This window comes from Lathyrus oleraceus, chromosome 1, assembly GCF_024323335.1.
Source record: "Lathyrus oleraceus cultivar Zhongwan6 chromosome 1, CAAS_Psat_ZW6_1.0, whole genome shotgun sequence".
Classification (NCBI taxonomy): Eukaryota; Viridiplantae; Streptophyta; class Magnoliopsida; order Fabales; family Fabaceae; genus Lathyrus; species Lathyrus oleraceus.
The window spans coordinates 29270371-29293670 of NC_066579.1; the positions used below are offsets into that span (position 1 = coordinate 29270371).

Genomic DNA, 23300 nt, shown 5'->3' on the forward strand with positions numbered 1-23300 from the left:
TATTTCAAGAATAATACGAAAAATAATCATAATTTCAAAGTATTTATAAATATAATCATTTTAAAAAAATGAATCAAGACACCGTTTATTATGGCGCATGCATTGATTAATTTGTATTCAGATACCACTCTAAATATAAAATGTAAGAGCATGCGTTACTGCAATTGAGCATGCATGTAAAATGTACGAGTATGCATCACTGCAATTAACAGATACGTGTGGCTACTCTTTATTTTTTTACATGCATGCACCAATTGCGGCGTATGCTTCTACATTTTACATGCATGCGTCAATTGCAATGACGCATGCTCCTACATGTTACATATTTTTGCATGCATACGTCAATTACAGTGACGTGCATGCTCTTTATTTTGTGAATTGCAGTGACGTATGCTTTCACGAATATGATTAGTTTGATAAACAAATTAAAAATATAGTTATTTTGATATATAGTTTTAAAAAGTTAATTATTTCAAAAAAAATCATGGAATATCCTTAGTATCATCAAGATCAAATGACTTTGACTTAAAATTGAATAACTTTTGCTTGATTATTATGTTCATTAAATTGGTTGTGTAAAGTTTTTTTTTATTGGTGTTAATATATAGCTTGAGTTATATTGATTATTCTTGTAATATATATTTTATTACTTAGTGGGAAATGAAAATGTTGGGGCAACTTCTAGCTATGGGAGAACAGTGGGGAGTTTAATGCTTTAGCTATGGAAGTTGAAGCTGATGGTCATGATACCCCTAACAAAGTGGGAAATGAAAATGTTGGAGCAACTTCTAGCCAAGACAGAGAAATAGATTTAGATGCTTATACTGAATTTGAATATGGAAGACTGGATGTGGATTATGTACATAACATACTTCTCACATGAATGACTACTTTTGTCGTTAATGATGGTGACATCGTCAATATTTACCGCAACTAAGGCATCTCAATGCAAGTATGACTAGAGTTACTTCAAGAAAGTCTGATATCACTATAGGAATTCACAAGGATGCTAATGTTCGATACGGTTGGCTTGCATGTTCTAAAAAGGATATGTCTATGATGATGGAGTCTGGGCTTGGTCATAATACACTTTCATTGTCTAAATGCATATACAACTTTGGTGTTCATCTTGCTGTTATTACCCACCCTTATGCATGTTAAGTTTTCATATTATTCAAGTATAAGAGACCGATAAACATTTGAATATACTATGTGTGTAAACAGTACTACGAAAACTGATTTATATAGAAAGAGACTTCCAACTAAATTTGATATAATTAATGTGGGATTTTTTTATATACAAATATTTTTAATATTTTTCCTTAAGTTGGATCATATATGTTATATGAGTCGAGTTTGTTACAAATGTAATCCACTCGAGAATTCCTAAGAGAATTTATAAACATATCAGCCAATTGGTCTTCAGATTTGACGAAATCTATTGTGATTTCTCCTGAAAGTACTTTGTCCCTTACATAATAATAGTCTATTTCTATGTGTTTGGTCCGTTCATGGAAAACCAGATTAAACGCAATGTGGAGTACCGCTTGATTATCGCATATGAGTTTTGTGTTCTAAAGATCTCTCAACCTAAGTTCTGAGAGTAAATTTTTAAGACATACAAGCTCCTTTGAGGTTGCTTCCATAACAGGATATTCAACTTCAGCACTAGATAGTGCAACTGTATTTTATTTCTTACTTCTCCATGAGATCATATTACCACCAATCAAAACATAACATTCGAACGTCGATCTCCTATCTGACGGTGATCCAGCCCAGTATGCATCTGAATAACAAATCATTTTAGTATCACCTTTATCTTCATATAATAGTTTTCCTGGTGTATTATTTATATAACTAAGAATTCAAATGACTACATCCCAATGACTATCACAAGGAGCATTCAGAAACTGACCCACGATGCTCACCGCAAATGTAGTATTTGGTCTGGTGACTGTAAGATAGTTGAGTCTACCCATAAGTTGTTGATATCTTCTCGGGTCTTTCAATGACTCCCCCTGGCCTGGAAGAAGCTTGACTTTGGAATCCATAGGAGTATCAATAGAACGATAATCGGGCATACTAGTTTCACTAAGAATATCTAAGGTATACTTGCGCTGGTTGATTATAATGTCAAATGAGGATTGGGCAACTTCAATGCCTAAGAAGTATCAGAATGAACCCAAGTCTTTTGTTTGGAAATTTTTTAAAAGATGAGTTTTGAGATATTGGACACCATATGTATTGTCTCTAGTGATCACAATGTCATTAACATGGACCACAAAAAAGATGTGTCTACCGGTGGAGGAATGAAGGAAGAAAACAGAGTGATCTATTTCACATCTAGTCATACCAAACTATATCAAAGCAGAGCTAAAGCGACCAAATCAAGCATGTGGGGACTATTTCAGCCCATAAATAGAATGATGAAGTCGACAAACAAGTTTAGAATTTCCAAGAGTAGTAAAACTTAACGGTTGATCCATATAAACTATCTCTTCCAATTCTCCATGTAAAAATTCATTTTTAATGAGATTCAATTGTTCGTCGTGATTTTCCCGTTGACCCACTATCTTCATATGAGAAAACACTTTGGGTGACTCATTCTGGTCACTGCCATACAGCTGTTGTCGCCACCGCCGTTGATTCCGATGATTTTCCTACACATCACCACCACAGACAAAAATACCTGCTTTGATCTGGCCCGCGCCCAAAAGATTGTCGTCAAGCACAGCCATACGCACTTAAACGTGCCAACAAAGTTCCTGCATATGGGCCTCGCCTGCCTTCGTCCCTGCCACGTGAAAATGCTTCCAACCACCATCCTTGTCGCTATTTTGACAGTCTGGCTCGGTTTTTCGTCCTGATCCAGATTTGCGCTCAGTTTTTTATTTTTGATCTACGAAAATATGATTTACTGTTCAAACAGACAATGTTTTGCCATTCTTCGTGGACGTCACTATTCTCCCCACCATTTAGCGACCTTATTTGCACGCTTTTCAGCCACCAACTCTCATGGAAAATCCTTACGCCACTAACTCTGTCACTTTTACCAGAGTTCTGCTCATCCCGTGCGAGAAACTAACCAGGACAGTTAAATATCATACAAAGGTAAGAGAATAAGAACAACAATAAAATAGAGTTGATGATGTTGCTCAACCAACTATCACCAAATAAGTTACTATTTCGACCGCTAGTTACAATGAGTTCATTCAGTTCATAGTAACCTATCAACCATCATCTTCTGCCACTGTTGCTCAATCTGGTAATCATGTAGCCTTTGTCTCTACATTTGCCTCCTTGGTCCTTGGGTCCTTGACTCTGGTGCCTCTGATCGTATGACTGGTAATAAATTTATTTTATTTAACTTGTCTTACTATGACCTTTGCATTCTATCACTGTGGCATATGGCTTTAAAATCAAAGTTCAAGGTCTTGGTCAGACACACCCACTTCCAAACTTGTCTTTAGATTTTGTGCTTTATATTCCTAGTTGTCCTTTCAAACTAATATTTGTTAAAAAAAACTCACTCATACTATTGATTGTTCAGTTCTGTATATTAATAATCATGTTTATGTTTAGGATCGACGTACAGGGCGGACGGTTGGAACATGAGTCTAGAGGATTATATCATCTATCACCACTTGTGGCATGTACTTCTATTACTTCTCAAAGCCTTACAGATCAACGTCTGGGTAGCCATAGCCTTAATAAAACGCGTCTTTTAGTTCTTAGTTTTTCTAAGCTTTTCTCATTTGAGTTTCAATCATGTCAACTAGGCAAACATACTCTTCACACTTATTATCAACGATTAAATAAAAGTGCTGCATCACCTTTTGCTTTAGTTCATTATGATATTTGGGGTCCTAGTTGTGTCAAGTCAACTTTAGGATATTGTTACTTTGTAACCTTCATCGATGATTTTTCACGACGTACTTGATTATTTTTGATGAAAAAACATTCAGATGTCTTCCATATATTCCAAGAGTTTTATGCCGATATTAAAAATCTATTTGACACTTACATTAAAATTTTATGCACTGATAATGCTCGTAATATATGTCATCCCAGTTTCAATCTTTTTTAATATCACATGGGATTATTCATCAATCATCATGTGCTTACACACCACACCAAAATGGTGTCGCTGAACGAAAGAATTGTCATTTATTTAAAATTACACTAACTCTTTTACTTCACTCCAATCTCTCTTCTCATTTTTTGGGTGAAGCTCTTTTCATAGGTTGTCACCTTATCAACCGAATACCTTCATCGGTCCTTCTAGATCAAATTCCATACTCTATCTTAGATCAAAAATATGATCTCTACCTCATTCCTCTTCGGGTCTTTGGTTGCACATGCTTTGTTCATGATCTCAGACTAGGTAAAGATAAACTTTTTGCGAAATCTCTCAAATGTATGTTTCTAGGCTACTCACGTTTACAAAAAGGATTCGTTGTTTTTTGTCCTCAACTTCAATGATACATTGTTTCCTATGATGTTACATTCTTTGAAACCTCGCCATTTTTCTCTGCTTCTATGTTACTTAATGAGAATGGCACTTCAAATGCTCGAGAGCCACAAGGATAATTATAATGTGTGTCTCTAGTTCTATCTTATTTAATTTTATGTTAGAAATTTCTCTTACTATCAGTCTCTCATTTACTCCATATTACATACTCTGGTTATGTCATGTTATACACTACTATTTGTTTGAACTCTACATGACTTGCATAAGTGCTTATATTTAAATTTTTAATGAAAATTTAAATGCGAAGATATTTGTGAGTGCATAGATGTCATTGTATTTATATAAAGTCGATCATGTTCATGTCGATTATTGCAAATGATGTGTATTTGGAATTTGTATGGTTTCCCTGTCCAACAATTATTATAGATTGTGTTAGGCTTCAATCCTTTATCTTTGAGGGGGATTTTGCTGGGTGAGAATATGGAGTAAGAACAAAGTCTAAAGGGGGTGAATAGACCCAAAAAAAATCTTCGAACAGAAATAGAATATCATAGGTTTTTCAAAATTGTGTGCGAAAAGATTAAAACAAAAATATAAAAGTTATACTTTTGTTGGAACATGATCACGTTAACACTTAACCAGTTCACAAATATCAAATATAGTTTTATGAGGATACACAAAAGGTAATCAATTGATTCAATTGTATACTTAACGAGGTATGTTTATACAACAGTTTAACTTCAAAGAATTCTAACCTCAATAGTTTCTCAGAATTTAATCACCATTAAAGCTTGATTAGGCACCAATCTAACAAACCTAATCTTACGTAATAAATCACTACTAAATGAATAAATGATATACAATGCTAAGAATTGAAAACCTAAGCATGCAGTATCCTATGAAAATTAAATGTAAAAGTGTGTGTGTGTGTATGTGTGTGTGTGTGTGTGTGTGTGAGAGAGAGAGAGAGAGAGAGAGAGAGAGAGAGAGAGACAGAGACAGAGACAGAGATAGAGACAGAGAGAGAGAGAGTACATTGGGATATATAGTGATTCAACGTTCTTCCTCGCTTTTCCAATTTCACTCTTCAACGGTTTCCTATTGGGACATGTTGTGTTCCTTTTTATTGTGACAAATATTGCAAGAGTTCATACAATCACTAATCCACAATAATTATGAGAAGAATAAATCCCCTATATAGATTTTGACTTATATACAACATAATTCCAAACTCTTATATGTAATCTTTACTCGACCCACGCTTCTTGAATCTTCTAGATTCACCAATCTGCTCTAAGCCTTTGTGTGTAGCAATCACCCTTGATTTTACTGATTCCTTGAGCGATGAACTGCTTGAAGATTTGAGAAGAACTCCACCTTGTTCACACCCTTCCACGTCGTCACTACCAAGGTAAAATTGTGATAAAAACATCCTTCTTTTCATTGGAAATTGTTAGCACCAATGACAACAACCTCAATCTTGCAAGCTACCTGAAAATCTCAACCAAATCTTCAAGAATAATTAGCTTCAAGATGGAGTCTCCCTTAATCAATTAAAAATCTCTCATGATCAATACCTCAAATCAAACTAGAGGTTGGAGATGCAAGAATTACGTTGCAAGAGTTTTTTGAACATTCAAAAAGAGAAAGTGTTGGTTTTTTAAAACCACAATGCAATAGATTAGGCACAATAATGAATAAAAAAAGTTATTTATATTCAAATCAAGAACATGTCATGATTTGGGTCAAATGAGCAACTGAAATGGAATAAGAAAGCAAAAGGATTTTTACCCATTTCTCATCTGATTCAAATCAAGAACAAAGTCAGGTTTGAGTCAGAAAACCTGTGATTCGAATCAAGTGTAAACACTGATTTAAATCAATTTAAAAAGAGCCAAAAGAGAAATGCAGAAAAAACTATTTGATTTGAATCAGGTGTAAAGTCTTATTCGAATCCAATAAAACAGAGGTGACCCAAATCAATTTGATTCGAATTAAGTGTAAAGCCTGATTTGAATCACAAAGTTGTCTGATTCGAACCAAGTTAAAAGTCTGATTCGAATCAGAGTGCCTGAAAAAATGTGGTTTGCCTTTGTTCAATTTGATTCGAGTCAGGATATGTACATGATTCGAATCAAGCACACAAATCTCAATTTTTCATGATTTTCAAAATACTTTGAGATTTTTCTTTCCATCTAACTTAAATCAATAACACACATGATTTGTATTCCATTGACTCATGCAATTGACTAAAAGCATCAATATCAAGCTCAAATATAACCATTGGTTTATACATGTTAAAAAAGAATCGATTTAAACTTGATTCAAAGATGATGTGCAATTATGAATGAGACTCAATAAATAAAAGTAAAAGAAAACGAAAGCAATAAGACAAGCAACAAAATCGTATTAGGGTTCTCCCCATGAATGTATTAGGGACATGCAACTTCATTCTTCTCCTAGGGATATGCAACTTCAGAGTTATAAGCATATTTTTCTTTATTGCCTACTTTATACATTATTATCTAACATATTACTATAGATTATTTTGTTGGAATGCTGAGAGAATTCAATTTTGCTAGATTTATAGTGTCCCTTATTATGATGTTGACGAAATTGGGGTTAAGCATTTGGTCCTTTGTCGTGTCATAATGGGGAACATTGAGCCTTTTCGTTATGGCAATAATCATATTTGTTACAATGGTTGTGAATATGATAATAGGATTGATGAGCTTCTACGCCCAAAATACTATGTGGTTTGGAATATGAAGGTGATGTACTCTTCATTAAGCAAAAAATTCTTCTGGTTTAATATGTAACTCTTTTCAACATACTAGTAGCTCCACTCTAGTTTGACAAGAAAACATGTTGTTTATTCCTTTAAGTTGTAATATGATTTCTATTTCGTTTAAAACAAGTTGATCGCAACACCTTATGTTTCTTACAGGAAATGAACGATCAAATGAGATTATGAAAAATGTTTCTCGGAGTAACTCTTATACAATGAATATTGTAAGTTATTTCATATTAGTTTTGCATCTTATATTTTCCTAGCTTTCTATGTAAACGACGGTTTATTCTAACATGCACAGGTGTAATATTTTGAGTTTTTTTATCTTTTGATATTTGTTTAATGGTTTTTATTCTTATAATTTTTTCTTTATTAACATTATCCAAAAAAAAATCTCTGTGAGATGCCTCAGGTAAATGTTGTTAGTCTGCTGACTAACACACGAAGAGTTCCAAGATCACATTTGCTTCCATTTCCAATGTTATTTGCTGCAATAAGAAGCAGGGTTCCTTCAAAATGGATGCTTATTATAAAGGCACATTATGTACAGTTTATGGTATGTAAAGTAGTTTCAACTAATGCATATGTCTTATCTAATAAAATATTAATGATGTATCATTCTATACTTGTGCGGGCAAATAATATTTCCCATGATGATTTTGCTATGAAGCTACGATTGATTGTTTGAGACAATATATTGAGATCTATAATAACTAATCTTAAATATAGTGTAACAAATTTATTTATTCTTAAAGTTTAATTTGGCTTTAAAGCATGATGAATTTTCTTGTGCTCTGTTTATACCTCACAAGTATTAACTTGAAGTTACATTTACAAATGTTATGCTCAACTTTTTTATCATGACATAATAAGAATTGTATTTAGAAATCTCATCATGCCTCTTAATGTTTAACTTGCTTCTTTCAATGACCATCAAATGATGACCCAAATGGCGTAACTAAGAATTTATAACACATTTTTTACTTTGTTAAGTAAAAAATCATACAACTTCCTATGCAATATGACAACACTATGTAGAACTCTCTTGTTGATAGGTTAAAGTATATTTGTTAAAGCATTAGACACAGCATCCCATGCAAAATAGTAGTGTACTATTTGAAAAGTTTAAGTTTTAAACTTTTGATATATGTTTAAGTATATCACTGAATTGCAAATAAGCTACATAATAAAATCCCATGAAATATGAAAATGAGCTAATTGTTTGGAACCTGCAACTTAAATCAGTTCGGCCACTACATAATCCCATCAATGCTTAATAACACTTTTTGCAACATAATTTTCAAAAGCATTTGGATTCATGTTGCATGTTCATTCAATCATATAGCTTATTAATCATTGACTAATTTGATCTTATTCAAACATAGAATGAACTAGTGACTATAAAAAGAAGCAATGCATATCATATTTAATGCAATAAACTTGTATGAGTTCATAACAAAACATATTGAATCTAGTAATTTAGAATTCTATTCAATATAATAATGATATTTGAGCAATTGAATTTAGTTTAAATGATGGATCATATATAGTTATATAACTTCCATTTTTTTTTGCAGAACATCCAGACTCTTATAAAAACACATTAGGGACTCAACTCTACTTTTGTCGCCATGGTTCAGCATTCTCTTGCAACATATTAGAGGGTGTGAGACGCCACCAATGTATGTTTGCATGAAAATTGCATTCCCCCCATGACACATAATCAATTTATCATCTTTAATATTGATACAAGTGTCGTGTCTATGTGTTAGGTGTGTATTTGTGCTGGTAAAAGGGATATTAACACGTGCGCGCACACATAATGAAATTGTTTAATTAACTAAGTGGACTTACTCGTAAGTGGACCATGATTAACTAAATATGAAGCAATTTGGTTCTCATCCAAAAGGACATTAGTGAAATTTATGAGTCTAATAGCTTATGAAGCACGAACATCGGAAACACCAAACTGACATTGACATGTCGACACCGATAATAATTTCAAAAAATAAATAAATTAAACGTGATTGTTGTGTTATTTATATGTGCATGTATACATTGTCTAATAATAGCAAGTGTTTTAAAAGTAAAAGTATTGATTCCACAAAGATTGTATTAACTTAAGGTGATTTTCAAAGTAAAAAGTTATTAATAGCCATGAGCAAATGATCATAATAATAATAATAATTGTTTATTGTCATATATTTAAGGTGAGCTCTAATGAATTAGAGTAGAGAAGTTAAACATATATAAGAGGCGGGTTGACAATGATCCATTTAATAATTTTCATTTAATGTGTTAGTGTGATGAGACATGTCGTGACAAATGAGACCATAATATGATTTAGTGGTGTATGCCTATAATATTAAAATAAATACAAATAAGCCCAGAAACAAATTCTCAAGTCTCACAATAGCATTAGTGCACGCCTTTACACATTAGGCATCCCCATGTGGTTCTACCTCTTTATTCCTAAAGCAACTAAGTGGCAAATATTCATATTTACTTTTTTTTATCCATATTTTTCTTGAGTTCCACTTATTAAAGAATTCCTCAACATTAATAGGTTTTTACCTATTTCTTATATATATATATATATATATATATATATATATATATATATATATATATATATATATATATATATATATATATATATATATATATAGAGAGAGAGAGAGAGAGAGAGAGAGAGAGAGAGAGAGAGAGAGAAATAAGACATTCGATAAAGTGCATCACTAAAGCCACATCACATTACACAAGATTACTTTTCATTGAACTTCACATTGCTCAACATAAAAAGTTTAGTTCATGGTGAGCATGATAAATACAACAAAGCATGTTCTCAAGTTTATCATTTCTAAACACAAATTAAAAGAAAATATAAGCCTAAGAGTGACACATTTACTTCTTGCAATCTTTAATCAGTAAGAGGTGACTTCTGTCACGCTTGACAAAACAATATTCTTCAAGAAAGGTAAACGTAGAAAATGCCTGAGAATCTGGTTCAACCTTATTCGTCTCTAAGTAAAACTTTTTTTATGAGTTTTTTCAAATTTCTCTCAACTTTTAAACTTCATTTACTTTCTCCAATATGGTACTTTTATACCATCATTGCTTTTAGGGTTTTTCTTAAGACTTTGGATCTTTAGCTTTTTGATCATCCATTGATTTGGCCCATGGAATTCAAAATATTCTCTCGTATCAGTACCATGAGTAGTACACAGTTCATATAAGAGACACATCATTTCTTGGCAGGTGTACTAGGCAAATAGGAGATGCGGGGCATCATTCCAGCACCAAAACAAATTTTCATGCTTTTGTATTTTATTCATCATTATCCTTTAGACTCTCATGCTCATTTCTTGCTCTCTTTCTCTTAATGATGCCACATCTACCCTAAGGTTGAGATCACTCACTCCTTCCAGCATCTTATGGCTCAAATACATGCTGAGAAATGGCAATGCATTCCTGACACGACATAACTTGTCACTAGAGTATTTCTTGTTTATACACAAAAACACACAAAACTACCCCAAAAAAAGGAGCACCTAGTGTGCTAAATGCTAAACTAAGTTAAATTAATAAAAACATAGATGAATAATCCTATTTGATCTTAACAATTACAAACAAATAAAGTATTAAATGCTTAAACATCTCACAAATAATGACTTATCACACCATCAAAATTGAATCATTACCCACCTCAAGTGATGTAACAGATAAGCATAAAATAAATAGCTAAAGAAATATAACATCAGCAACACATTTCAAATAACTCAAATCTTTTTTGTTTATGTGATTTGTATTCAAACATCATAATAACTCAACCTTATCAAGCAGATTTGTGCACCTCTTGTGTGTGTGTGTGTGTGTGTGCGTGTGTGTGTGTGTGTAACCCATGACGCCCAATGTCATGCTAGAAGTCTTCTTTGAAGATATATAGTCTGACTCCTAGTTTGGGATCTATCATATGGTCCAATACTTTAACTTTCAGTTTTCATAAGGGGGTATTAATTGGCTTATTTATTGATGAGATTTTTTAGTTCTCTTTTAGATTTATGAAGTTCTATTAACATCGTTTTTCATTCAAGTTTTTTTAGGTATTCCATTTTTTCATGTGATGAAATATCACTTATAATGAGTCCAACCTATTAATCATAGTGAAACACCCGTTGTTCTTCCAAATTTTGGAATACATACTTTTTCACATGTTCTTTTTGAATTTTGTATTGGTCAAAAAGTACTGTGTGTGTGTGTGTTCCTCCTACAAGGTAGGGAGACTTAGAGGCATAGTAGGTATATTATGTTATATGGTGGTTAAGACTTACACATGGTGGTGAGAAAACCTGTATGATAGTATTTTATGATGGTTTTAAGAGTCCTGCTCACGTGAGGTGTGAGGCAACGTGTGTAAGTTTAGAGTTTAATCTAAGAGGGGGTGAACTAGACTTTGATACCTTTTTAGGTTATTTTAGAGATGTTTTTATGTTCTTATTTTTATGGAACTACGTGGATGAACTTATGAAGTAAAGTTCAAAATTTAAATGCAGAAAAATAACAAACACAACGACGTATACTAGTCCCTATTTTCAATCAAGGATACATCTAGTCCTCTCACACCCTATGAGATATTTTCACTATTGTTAGATCTTTGTACAAGTCTCATACCAAGACTTCTCCTACAATATTCTAACAACAACAAAGAAGCACATCACTTTCTTGATTTCTAAACACCAACAATTATGATAAATTTTGAATCAAACCAATTCAAATGACTTTTATCCAACAATCACCAACATTATGATAATAATCACAAAACAAGAAGGCACTCCACTTTCTACTTACAACACTTAGAAAATACACGACTTTCTATTTACAAATAATTGTCACCATACACTTGGTGATCAAGTTACAATAAAATAACACTTTTGAATAAAAGATCATTTTTGAACAATTTTCAAGAATAAATAATTCTTCTTCCTTTTTAATATTAAATTCAAAAATATATATAAACCTTAAGTGCTCATAACATATTATGAAACTTTTTGAATAATTTTAAACTTATGCACAAAGTTTCAATACTTTTGAAATTAATGAACACTTAGAGTCTATTTGGTTCAAATGAGGGGGAGAGGAGGCGAATGATTTTAATGGAGGGAAGGGAAGAGGAACGGAGGCGAGAGATTTTTTTTAATTAAATATATGTTTGGTTCAAAAGAGAGGAGGAGAGCGGAAGAGAGGGATTTTAATTAATAATATGTTTGGTTTACAAGGGGAGGGGAGAGATTTTATTAATAATTTACATTTATATCCTTATTATCTTATATATGTGATATGATATTTAAAGGTGATAAATTCATAAATATTTTTTTGACAATAAAATTTGTAATATTAAGTGATTAAAAAGTCGTTCCTTGTCACATAACTTTAATAAAAAATTGAGTACACTTGATTCGTATTATAACTCTTCGACACAAATTAAACTATGTGTTGATAATAAATTTTAAATAGAAAATAAAAAATAAAAAATGAGTGGTTTAAAAATTAATATAAAATAAAATATAATAGAATACATAACAAAATTAGAAGAAAAAAACTAGCATAAATAAACATAAAAATAAAAAATTCTAAAAGAAAAAAAAAATTGTAGTAACTATAATTTATATTAGATACAAAAAAAAATGAAGGCGAAGAATAACTAGAGTAGTTGATGGAAGCAATAGAGAAAAATCAAAGAAGTAGGAACACAAAATAAAATAATAATTTTGAAATACTAAAATAAAATTGAGAATATCTTAGTAAATATAATAATTTATTAAATATCAAAACTCACATTCTCTCCCCTCCAAATCCCCCGATTTGGGGACGCAAAAAATGTAATTTGGAAGGATTTTGCTCCCCTCCCCACCCCTCCTAAAAATTAAACCAAACATATTTCATTAGAAATATTTTTTCCCCTTCCCTCCATCTACCTCGAATCAAACACACCCTTAGAAAATTAATTTGAATTGTATTAAATTTTTTATGAAAGAAGTTATTCAAAATTATGTTGTATTTTGCATTAAATACATCCTAAGAAACCTCTATGAATTGATGCAAAAGTTTGAGACATTTTAATAAAGGTTTGCAATAGTTTAAAACAACAATGATTCCTGAACAAACACAATTCTGCATTATGTATAAGACTTCTTAAATTGATTAAATAGATGATTGACTTAACAAGTGGAGAACAATTTTAAATTTTCAAATAGCAAAAGGTTTTGTTAAATCAATTAACTAGACTTGACTTAGAAAATGCAACGAACCTGTCTTAAAAAGTGCAGACAACTTTTTAGAAATAAGCTTTTTATGCCTTTGCTTCAAAGATTTTATATGCATGATAATTTGAGAATTTTAGAGTTGAAGATGAGTATTATTTTCTGAGCATCTAAAGTTTATACATAATGAATTACAATTGAGTATCATATCATCAAGATCATTTTTCTGTACTACCAAAAAACCCATAAGCTTGGGCATTCTTGATTCCTAATTCCAAACTTTTTCTTCTTTGATATTTCTTCTTTAATAAGATTTTGTGTTCATCAAAACTAAGTTGAGAATGTTGAAGAATATCTTTTTCATACTATAGATGGATGATATGCTTAGGTATAAGCTGACGAGGAGTGTGATCAGTGTGTTATGATCAAACATTGTGCTTTTAGGATGTAATGAATTATCCCCTCATCCCTTGAGAGGAGGTGTATTTATAGAGACCCCTTTGGGTTTAGGTTTTGTATAACCCTGGGGGGCGACAACCGCTCCCTCTTGGTCAGGAGAAGTTATTGATTGTCTATCCTTCAGTAGATAATGAAGGATGTTGGGGTTTATTTGGGGAGTTTTTCACTAGGGAACATTGAACATTGTGGGACTTCTTTTCTAGAGCAAACTCTTTGTGAGAGACATATCACATATTCACCCAAAACCTTAAGGTGATAGGTGATTGGGTTATCTCACTTATAAATGCTCAAGTCTCCATATTACCAACCAATATGGGACTATTATCCATACTACTCACACTTGATACATTCTCAACACTCCCCCTCAAGTGTGAGTCCACAATGTTCCCCCTCAAGTGAAAGTTCTTCTTACTTCCACAAATCCTTGTACCGCATAGAACATTTCTTATTCACCACACTGGCGCCGTTGACACTCTTCAAAGGAACGTTCTTATTCACCATCCTGGCGCCGTTGACTTTCGATACAAGTAAACCGGTCCCTTTATGAAACCAGACTCTAATACCATTTGTTAGGGTTTGTTAGGGGAGTTTTTCACTAAGGAGCATTGAACATTGTGGGACTTCTTTTCTAGAGCAACCTCTTTGTGAGAGACACACCACATATTCACCCAAAACCTTAAGGTGATAGGTGAGTGGGTTCTCTCACTTATAAATCCTCAAGTCTCCACATTACCAACCAATGTGGGACTATTATCCACACTACTCACACTTGATACATTCTCAACAGAGGATATTATATCCCTTGACTAATGACATCACACACCAATTCCTCAGGCAAGTTCTTAAGTTATTACATGGGCGAGGGCACCCTAGTTTAGGTTATCCATAAATATAACACTATATAGTCCCTCAAGAACGGGGGCTTTGCTAAGAAATGAGTATTTTAAGACCCTTTTTAGTTTAAAATGTGACGTTCACCCTACCCATGAGTCCCTTGTCTAGTGGGGTCCTTTTTTTAAAAGGGTCGAGATCCTTAGCTTTGGTGAGTCCCTCGGCTGAAGGAAAATTTTTATGAAAGGGGGAGTCCCTTAGCTATGGGAAAGTCCCTTTGTAGAAGACGAATATTTATAAAAGGGTGAGTCTCTCAGCTATGGGCGAGTCCCTCAGCTGAAGATGAATATTTATAAAATGGTGAGTTCCTCATCTATGGGCGAGCCCCTCAGTTGAAGGTGACTTTATTTATATAGGCTTTAACTGAGGGACGAGTCATCTGCCAAATGTTTCATGATTAGCTAGAAAATGTCAGTTAGTAATATCAATCAATCAATTAGCCTGTCACGGTTACTTTCATATAATGTAAGCAATGATAACCTCACAACTACAAATAATACATTTTATGACAAAACTTTCACCTCACCCAACAAAAAACCGAGGTATAATGTCAATACGTTCCATGTTTTTTTTATAAATAAATATCACACATTCCCTAGGTTTCTAAATATAACCGAGGACAAAAATAATTATGTACATGTTTCGAATCCCAGCAAATGGAGTTTATGTTTTTATTTCTTTAAAAATGATGTCTTTTTTTTTTAATTTTAAATTAATGATATATTCTTTTGGTTTTCTTTAATAACTGAGTTATTAGATTGTCATATTTTACTATAAAAGAACTCATTAATCAGATTTTACCCTAAACCTAACTTATATGTACCCGCTCCAAACTTGTATGTATCATTCTTTGGGATGGATTGTAAGACAAAAAAATCTTCAATGTTCATTTATCTTGAACAAACCATTTTTCCCTTGCAATTCATCCCAATATATTGGTGTTGATGTTGTTGTTGTACTTTTGGAATAACCTTCCTATGTTGTCAATGAAAAACACTTCATAGTCTATTGATTTCCTTATTTGACAATATTGATAAATTTATTCTTAAACATGTTATAAATTGCAAATTTGCAGTTCAGAAAATTGGTAAAAAATTAAAAAAGAAACAAGACACGTTACTTTCAATTTTTATCATTCGCCGTTTATTTCAAGTAATATATTACCTCAGTATTTTTTATAAAATTGAGGGGAAAGTCCTTATTTAACAACGTTCAAGATATTTCCAACATATAAATCCACAAGAAACTCTCTACATCCACCACTATATATCTTATTATTATTATTATTGTGAAAGCATTCTCCACAAAAACATTTGCTCAAGATAATGAAATCTTTGAACAGATCTCTGGGATGGATTGCAAGTGCAGAATTTTTTTCCCATGGTTGGAACATATAACTTATCAGAAATGAGATGCATGCAATTCGTTGAACTTGAAAAAAATACGCATAAATGGTATACAACAAAATCTGGATAACATCAAAGATTTGTTGTTCTCAAGAATAACTTAAAAATATTTGTTGTTCTCTAAGAATACATTCTCAAAATATGGATTCATTTAAAAGAAAGCTTATTCCCCTTCGATTTTTTTACAGAAACAGGGAGGTATGTGTCGCTTGGAATGAAGCATATTTTATTGTATTTTTTATTTCAAAAGAAACATATTTTACCTCGGTTTTGAGTAATAATCGAGGGGAACATAACGTGTTTATTGAGTTTCTTCATTGTCCTTAAGCAAATATTTGTCGTCCATTTAATGAGTACCAATGCTCAAGACACTGTCATTAGTAATCCGTGTGAAACCTAAAAGACATTAAAAAAACCTTCTGAATATTAAAAATTGATAATGAAACACATGAAAACTTACTTAAAGAAGTTTTGAAAAGTTTTCTATGATGGATTGCAAAAGTAGAAAATTATTTGGGTTCAAGGTTTGTGTTCTTAAATAATCATATAATTACATATTTATTTTATTTATCTAACCCTTTTTTTTGTTTTATATAAAAAATACATGAAATATCCAACATTTTATCTTCCCCAATATTCACTGAAACGAGGATCCAACATTTGTACTTCCCCAAGATATCTAGCATTGGTTCTTCATCGACAGCGATGACGATAAATCAGATTCAAAATTTGTTATATATTTTTACTTTAATATTTTGTGTAAACAATATAGTTTGTAAACAAATTAATTTATTAATATTTTGTGTAAATAATGTAATGAATATTTAAAAAATATATATTTCCCCTCAATTTTAGCCATAAATCGAGAGGTATGTGACGCTAGTTTTGAAAATGTTAAAAAGATTTTATTGGGGATCAAACCAATTACCATTTCAAGTATCTTCTCAGTTATTCGAAAACCGAGGGGTATAATGGATAATTTTCATGACGCCCTTCGTTGCTCCTCCTCTATAATCGAGGTTAAAACAACTTCACATTTGAGGTTAAATATGTTATTTATACTAGAGCCTGTTTTTCGAGACTCTGAATGTCAGTGACACGTGTTAGAAATGTGCTAAATTTTTTAAAAAAACATGGGGGAGTCCAAAGGATCCTTTACGGTTTCCACTATAAAATATTTTCTCTTTCATTTTATTATTCCATTTCATTTTCTTCTCTTACAAGTTTGTCTGGACTACCCAACCTCACATTTCTTCGTTCACATCTTTCTTCCAGGTATGAATTTCCTTTTTCTTGTTTTCTCTAGTGAATAGGTTTACGAAGATGTAATCGACGACGATGGTCATTCTTTTTGTTTTGTTGATTTATCAAAAACAAAAGAGATAATGTCTACCTCCCTCGTCATGTTCATGAATGCCAAAGTTTTTTAATCTAGTTAAACTTTTGAACATATCATCATTTTTTTGATCAGGATATGAGGTTTCCTCTTATGAGGATGAAGATAAAGCTATTATGGAGGCTTGATTGTCGTTGGATAAGGTGACCATGCATGTCTCCTCCGACCATCCTTCTTCAGATTTCTACTTGTATATCCATTTCATCAAGGATATAAGAGTTCTTTTCCCATTCCCCCCTTTTCTATGGAGGTACTAAGAGTCCTCAATATGGAGCCTTCTCATTTGTTCCCCAATAGTTGGGGCTACATTTAGGATTTTGAGATGGTATGTGAGGACCTAGTCATCACAACGACTATCATGCTCTTCTTCTCCTTCTTCACCACCAAAATGGTTAAGGGTAGTTAGGTGCCTTTAAGTAGTCAGGCTAGGAAAACCCTTTTCATGTCTCATTTTAATCATTACAAATATTTGAAGGATAATTTTGTTCTTGTGAGGGGGCGAAGTGATTCCCTCGGGATGTTGGAAACTGACGACGCCCCTATTTTTCCTCTGTCCTAGACAAATGATCATGTGGTGATTGTAACACTCTGATTTAAATATTCGCTTATTGAATCATTTATTTAATTTAATTGAGTATTTTGTTTAAATAATTATTTTGTGAGTGTGTGACATATTTGGGAGGTGACAAAATTTATGGTGTTTTGTGTTAATTAATTGGACTAGTGGAATTAATTAATAATTTAATTAGAAATTGGTGAGAATTTTATAGAGTTGGGCAAATTATGGGAATTATGAGAGTTTGGTGGTGATAAGAGAAAGGTTTCACTTGGGCAGAAAGTGAAATTTAAAGAATTAAAATAAAATAGTATATATTTTAAAAGCTACAATAAAATTAGGTTTTTAGAGTTATTTTCTTTAGTACGCGAAAAAGAAGGGAAAATGAGAGAAAAACTTGGAAGGAAAAGTGTTAGGGCTTAAGAGAATAGATCATTTGAAGGTTGAATTGCTGAATTTTTGGGAATTACAAGGTAATGAGGATTCTTCATCTATGGGTGCTTAATTCATGAAAGGGTATAGAGGTCTCCCTTAACCTCCAATAGGATTTTCTCTTTCTGTTGATTGTGTGTGATAATGAATAACATGATTTCAATTCTATTTTTATGCTATGATTAATTATAAATCCGTGTATTGTATTTGGGGTGTTTTCTTTGTATGTTATGTGTTCATAAACATGAGTTTTGTTAAGGAATTGAGGTTTTTAGAGTATGAACAAATTATGGATTTTTACAGTAAAATCATTGAAATAACATGTCAGAATCATAAGAATTAATATGCTTTTCTGTGGGAATTATGTGAGCAACGTTTCTGCTCTGATTAAAAGTGTTTGGAGTGATTTTAAGAGAGTTTTGAGGTTGTACAAATGCAAAACGCGTTTTTTGGTCATGTTCCCAGGGTAACGGGCATCACCCCTATGATGCCTTAGGTGTCATGCGTTGTGAGAATGCTGACAAGCATCAGCTAAATGACGAGGAGGTCGTCATGACCTCCGGGTGAGTGTCATCTTTCTAGGTCATCACAGTGTGACATGTTGGGTAATGGGAAGGATGACAGGTGTCATCCTGGTGATGGGTTACCCATCATAGAGTAAGAATGTGTGTTATGACTTGCTGAGTTTGGTTTTAAGGGTGGCTTTGTCAGGCGGTCGAGTTTTGGCTATTGTTTGATGTTTTGTAATGAGTATGAGTTGACTAATTAATTTATATAATTAATTGAGTAATATTATGCATACATGTGAGTTATGTGTAATTTGTACATATGTATAATAAGAGTGAAAGTATGATGTAATGTTGATTGTATTGATGAGATGTATATGAGCTATTATTGATGATTTAAAATACATTTTTATTACAGTCATAGTGAGGCTCTTTTTCATATGTGGTTGTCGAGTAATTATGTATAGTTAGAGTGAGGTTGTATTGCATTTTGTATGACATTCATCATATGTGTCATTATTGTGAAAGATGCATATTCGTTAGTTCAGAGTGGAGACTTGTAAGACCCTTATAAACCTCACATACAATTATCATAAATTTTAATTAAAATCACAACCATAAAGGTGTCACACACATCACAAACATATTCTGCTCTGTAACACGGGCTACATAGATTCACATTAAACTTGTCATCGCATGCTCACTTCCATTTAAAAGTTCATCGCATCGGATATATCATCAACAACTATGTAAGATAAGGTAAGTAATGACATTTGGTCTCAAAACTTCAAATTTAATAACAAATAAGAGAGTTATAATCAATCCTCTCAACATGCTTGAGAATGCACCACAACAAAATTAGTCTTACGACTTTAACATAAACATGTCAAAAAATTAAAACAAGCGTTCCCAAACTGGTGTTACATGATCAGAGCAAGACACTACTAAATAAAGCACTAAACTAAGAAGCAACTCCATGAGCTGGCTTACACTTACTTCAGCAATGCTACTCCTGACTATCTACACGATGCTCATGTAAAGGCAACAAACAAACATGATGGGTGAGAATTCATTTCAATAATAAACAATATAGAATGTAAAGTAGAGCACAACATCTACACAATAATTCACCACAACATCTCACATTCTCACACCCAAATCATCATCCATATCGTACACAACAACATCTCAATTATCATCAACGGCATACGCAACAACATTATCATCACACATAGTCATATACCACACATGCATTTCATCCATGCTATGAAACTCATGACACCAATAACGACTCATATGCATGTGGTACCATTCATGAACACTCAAGTTCATCTCGCTCCCAATCCCCACCATAGGACCAAAGCACACCAAATCATTACCACCACCATATGTAACACTTCACTGATTTCCACCTGAAATCGGCTACTCACTTTCTATCCCCACCATAGGACCAGAGTACACCAAATCGTTACCACCATGATAGGTAACACTTCATTGATTCCCACTTGAAATCGGATACTCACTCCTGATCCCCACCATAGGACCAGAGCATACAAAAACTGGACCGAAGCTCGTACACCATGATGCATGGCTCTCAACAACATGCATTATTAGAACAAGGTTCACCAAAAGGATCCTCATACACATCTCACCACTTATGCATCACATCATTCATCGTGCAATAATCAATTCATATTTCAATGTCAATAACATCAACAAACAACAGGAACTCATTATAACTTTAACAACATCATCATAACGTCATTGACATAACAACTTTATTATCATACAACGGTATTATAACAATGCAACGATTCATCAACCAAACATATAAACCAACACATTTATCGACACAGTAGGCATATGAAATAATATTAAAACATTTCACCAATCACTACCATGTTATAGATCTGAGCGTTAAAAGACACGTCATTTAGATATACGGATCAAAAGTTATGGCTAAAATCGTCGAACAATGTAAATTGAACATTTTGGCAGTTATGTGTCGATGCATAGCATGTACAGGTTGACGCATGTACCTCATTTTTAGAGCATGTAGTGCTTTGTTTGATGTGCTGACTGCATGTGTGGACTCATGACCTTTAGAGGTTGATGCGTGACCTATACAAGTGGACACATGCATCAAACATGTCGACACATGACCTACATAGGTCGACACATACTGCTATTTTTGTCTAAAAATCAGTTTTTAATCATCCAAACACTATCTTATATAATAATAACTTGTTTTACGAATATCTATCATATTAATCTCAAATCCTACTGCTATCACACCCTAAACTCGTATATTATTTCATGGATTCATGAATCAACAACACATTACAACAATATCATCATATTTATCATCTCTAAATCAACAATTTCCATCAAATTTAACATGATTCATTTGATTAAAGCACATCACAATAGCAACATATCAATACATATGGTTACAATTTATATCACAATAATAATATATCAATACACATGATTATAATTCATATCATTGCATATAAAAACAATATTATCAGCATCAATCAAAATGATAGCAAACCCTATGGAAGATTATGAGTCCCTCCACTTTACCCTTCCATCATACCCCTTAATACTGAAACAATTTCCCACCCTTACCTGAATTCCTTGCAAAAATCTGAAGCAAACCTTCACTCTCTTCCTCTGGATCACCTTTAGCCTCTTGCCCTAACCTTCCTCCTCTTTTCTCCAAGTTTCTACGTAAGATGAATTCTAACCATTTTTCCCAATTCTTTTTTTTTCTTCTAGTAAACCTCTTTCTCCCATTAGGTTTTTCCTATATTACCCTCAACTTAACCTTGTAATTACCACCTTGTCCTCAAAGTCTCTACGCACTTTCTTTTTTCTTATTATTTTATTATTCCAAAAATGTATTTACTCAATTAATTAAATAAACTCATATTTTCACTATTTTATATAATGAAAATAGTTAAACATTATTTTCAATTACTAAAAGAGCTCCAAATTATTCTACTCACTTCTATCACCCCTCGTTACCTCTAATTCAAGGGTACATACCCCACAAACACCCAATAATAAAATAATCATTAAAAATACATAATTCTAACAAATAAATTATACTAAAATATCTAATCAGAAAAATGGGGTGTTACAACTCTCCCCCCTTAATAAATTTTCGTCCTTTAAAGTTACCTGAAGAAAACAGAGTTGGATACGACTATCGCATATGGATCTCCAACTCCCAATTTCTGCTTCACCAGCTGGTCCTTCCCACACTACCTTCACCAAGGAAATATCCTTACCACACAACTATTTCACTTCCCGATTCTCTATCTGCATGGGTGATGCCTCCATGGTCAAGTTTTCTCTTACATGTACATCATCCACTTGGATCACATGAGACGAATCCATAATGTATCTCCTTAACTGAGTCACATGAAATACATCATGATGATTAGCAAGCGGCGGTGGCAAGACAATCCGATATGCCATATCTCATATCTTCTGTAAGATCTGGTATGGATCAATAAAACGTGGCGTGAGCTTTCGAGACTTTAAGGATTGACTAACATCGATTACTGGGGTAACCCTAAAAAACACATGGTCCCTCTTTTGGAACTCAAGTGTCTTTCTCCTCTTATCATGGTAACTCTTTTGGCGACTCTGCAAAGATTTCATCTTTTATTGAATCATCTTGATCTTCTCAATGGTATGTTGCACAATCTCAGGTCCAATCACAACACGCTCTCCTAACTCATACCAATACAAAGGCGTCTTACACCTTCTACCATACAATTCCCCAAACAGTGTCATTCCAATACTCGAATGGAAATTGTTGTTGTATGTAAACTCAATTAACGGTAAAAAAAGTTATCCCAAACACCTCCTTGTTCAAGTACACAATCCCTCAACAAGTCCTCTAGTGACTGACTAGTCCTCTCAGTCTGACCATCTGTCCGCAGATGATAAGCAGAACTGAAATGCAACTTCATACCCAAAACCGTCTACAAACTCTTCCAGACTCTCGACATAAACCTCAGATCTCTATCAGATACAATACTGGGCGTAATTCAAACACAAAATCCATCGAAAGGATGTCTCTTTTCCACTCAGAGACAGACAATTATTGCATCAAACC

At 33.0% G+C, this 23300-nt stretch overlaps 1 pseudogene; it reads left to right on the forward strand.

The window, feature by feature from the left end:
- Positions 1–241: 241 nt before the first annotated feature.
- LOC127088521 (probable inactive poly [ADP-ribose] polymerase SRO1) lies at positions 242–7290 on the forward strand (annotated as a pseudogene).
- The last annotated feature ends 16010 nt before the right edge of the window (positions 7291–23300 follow it).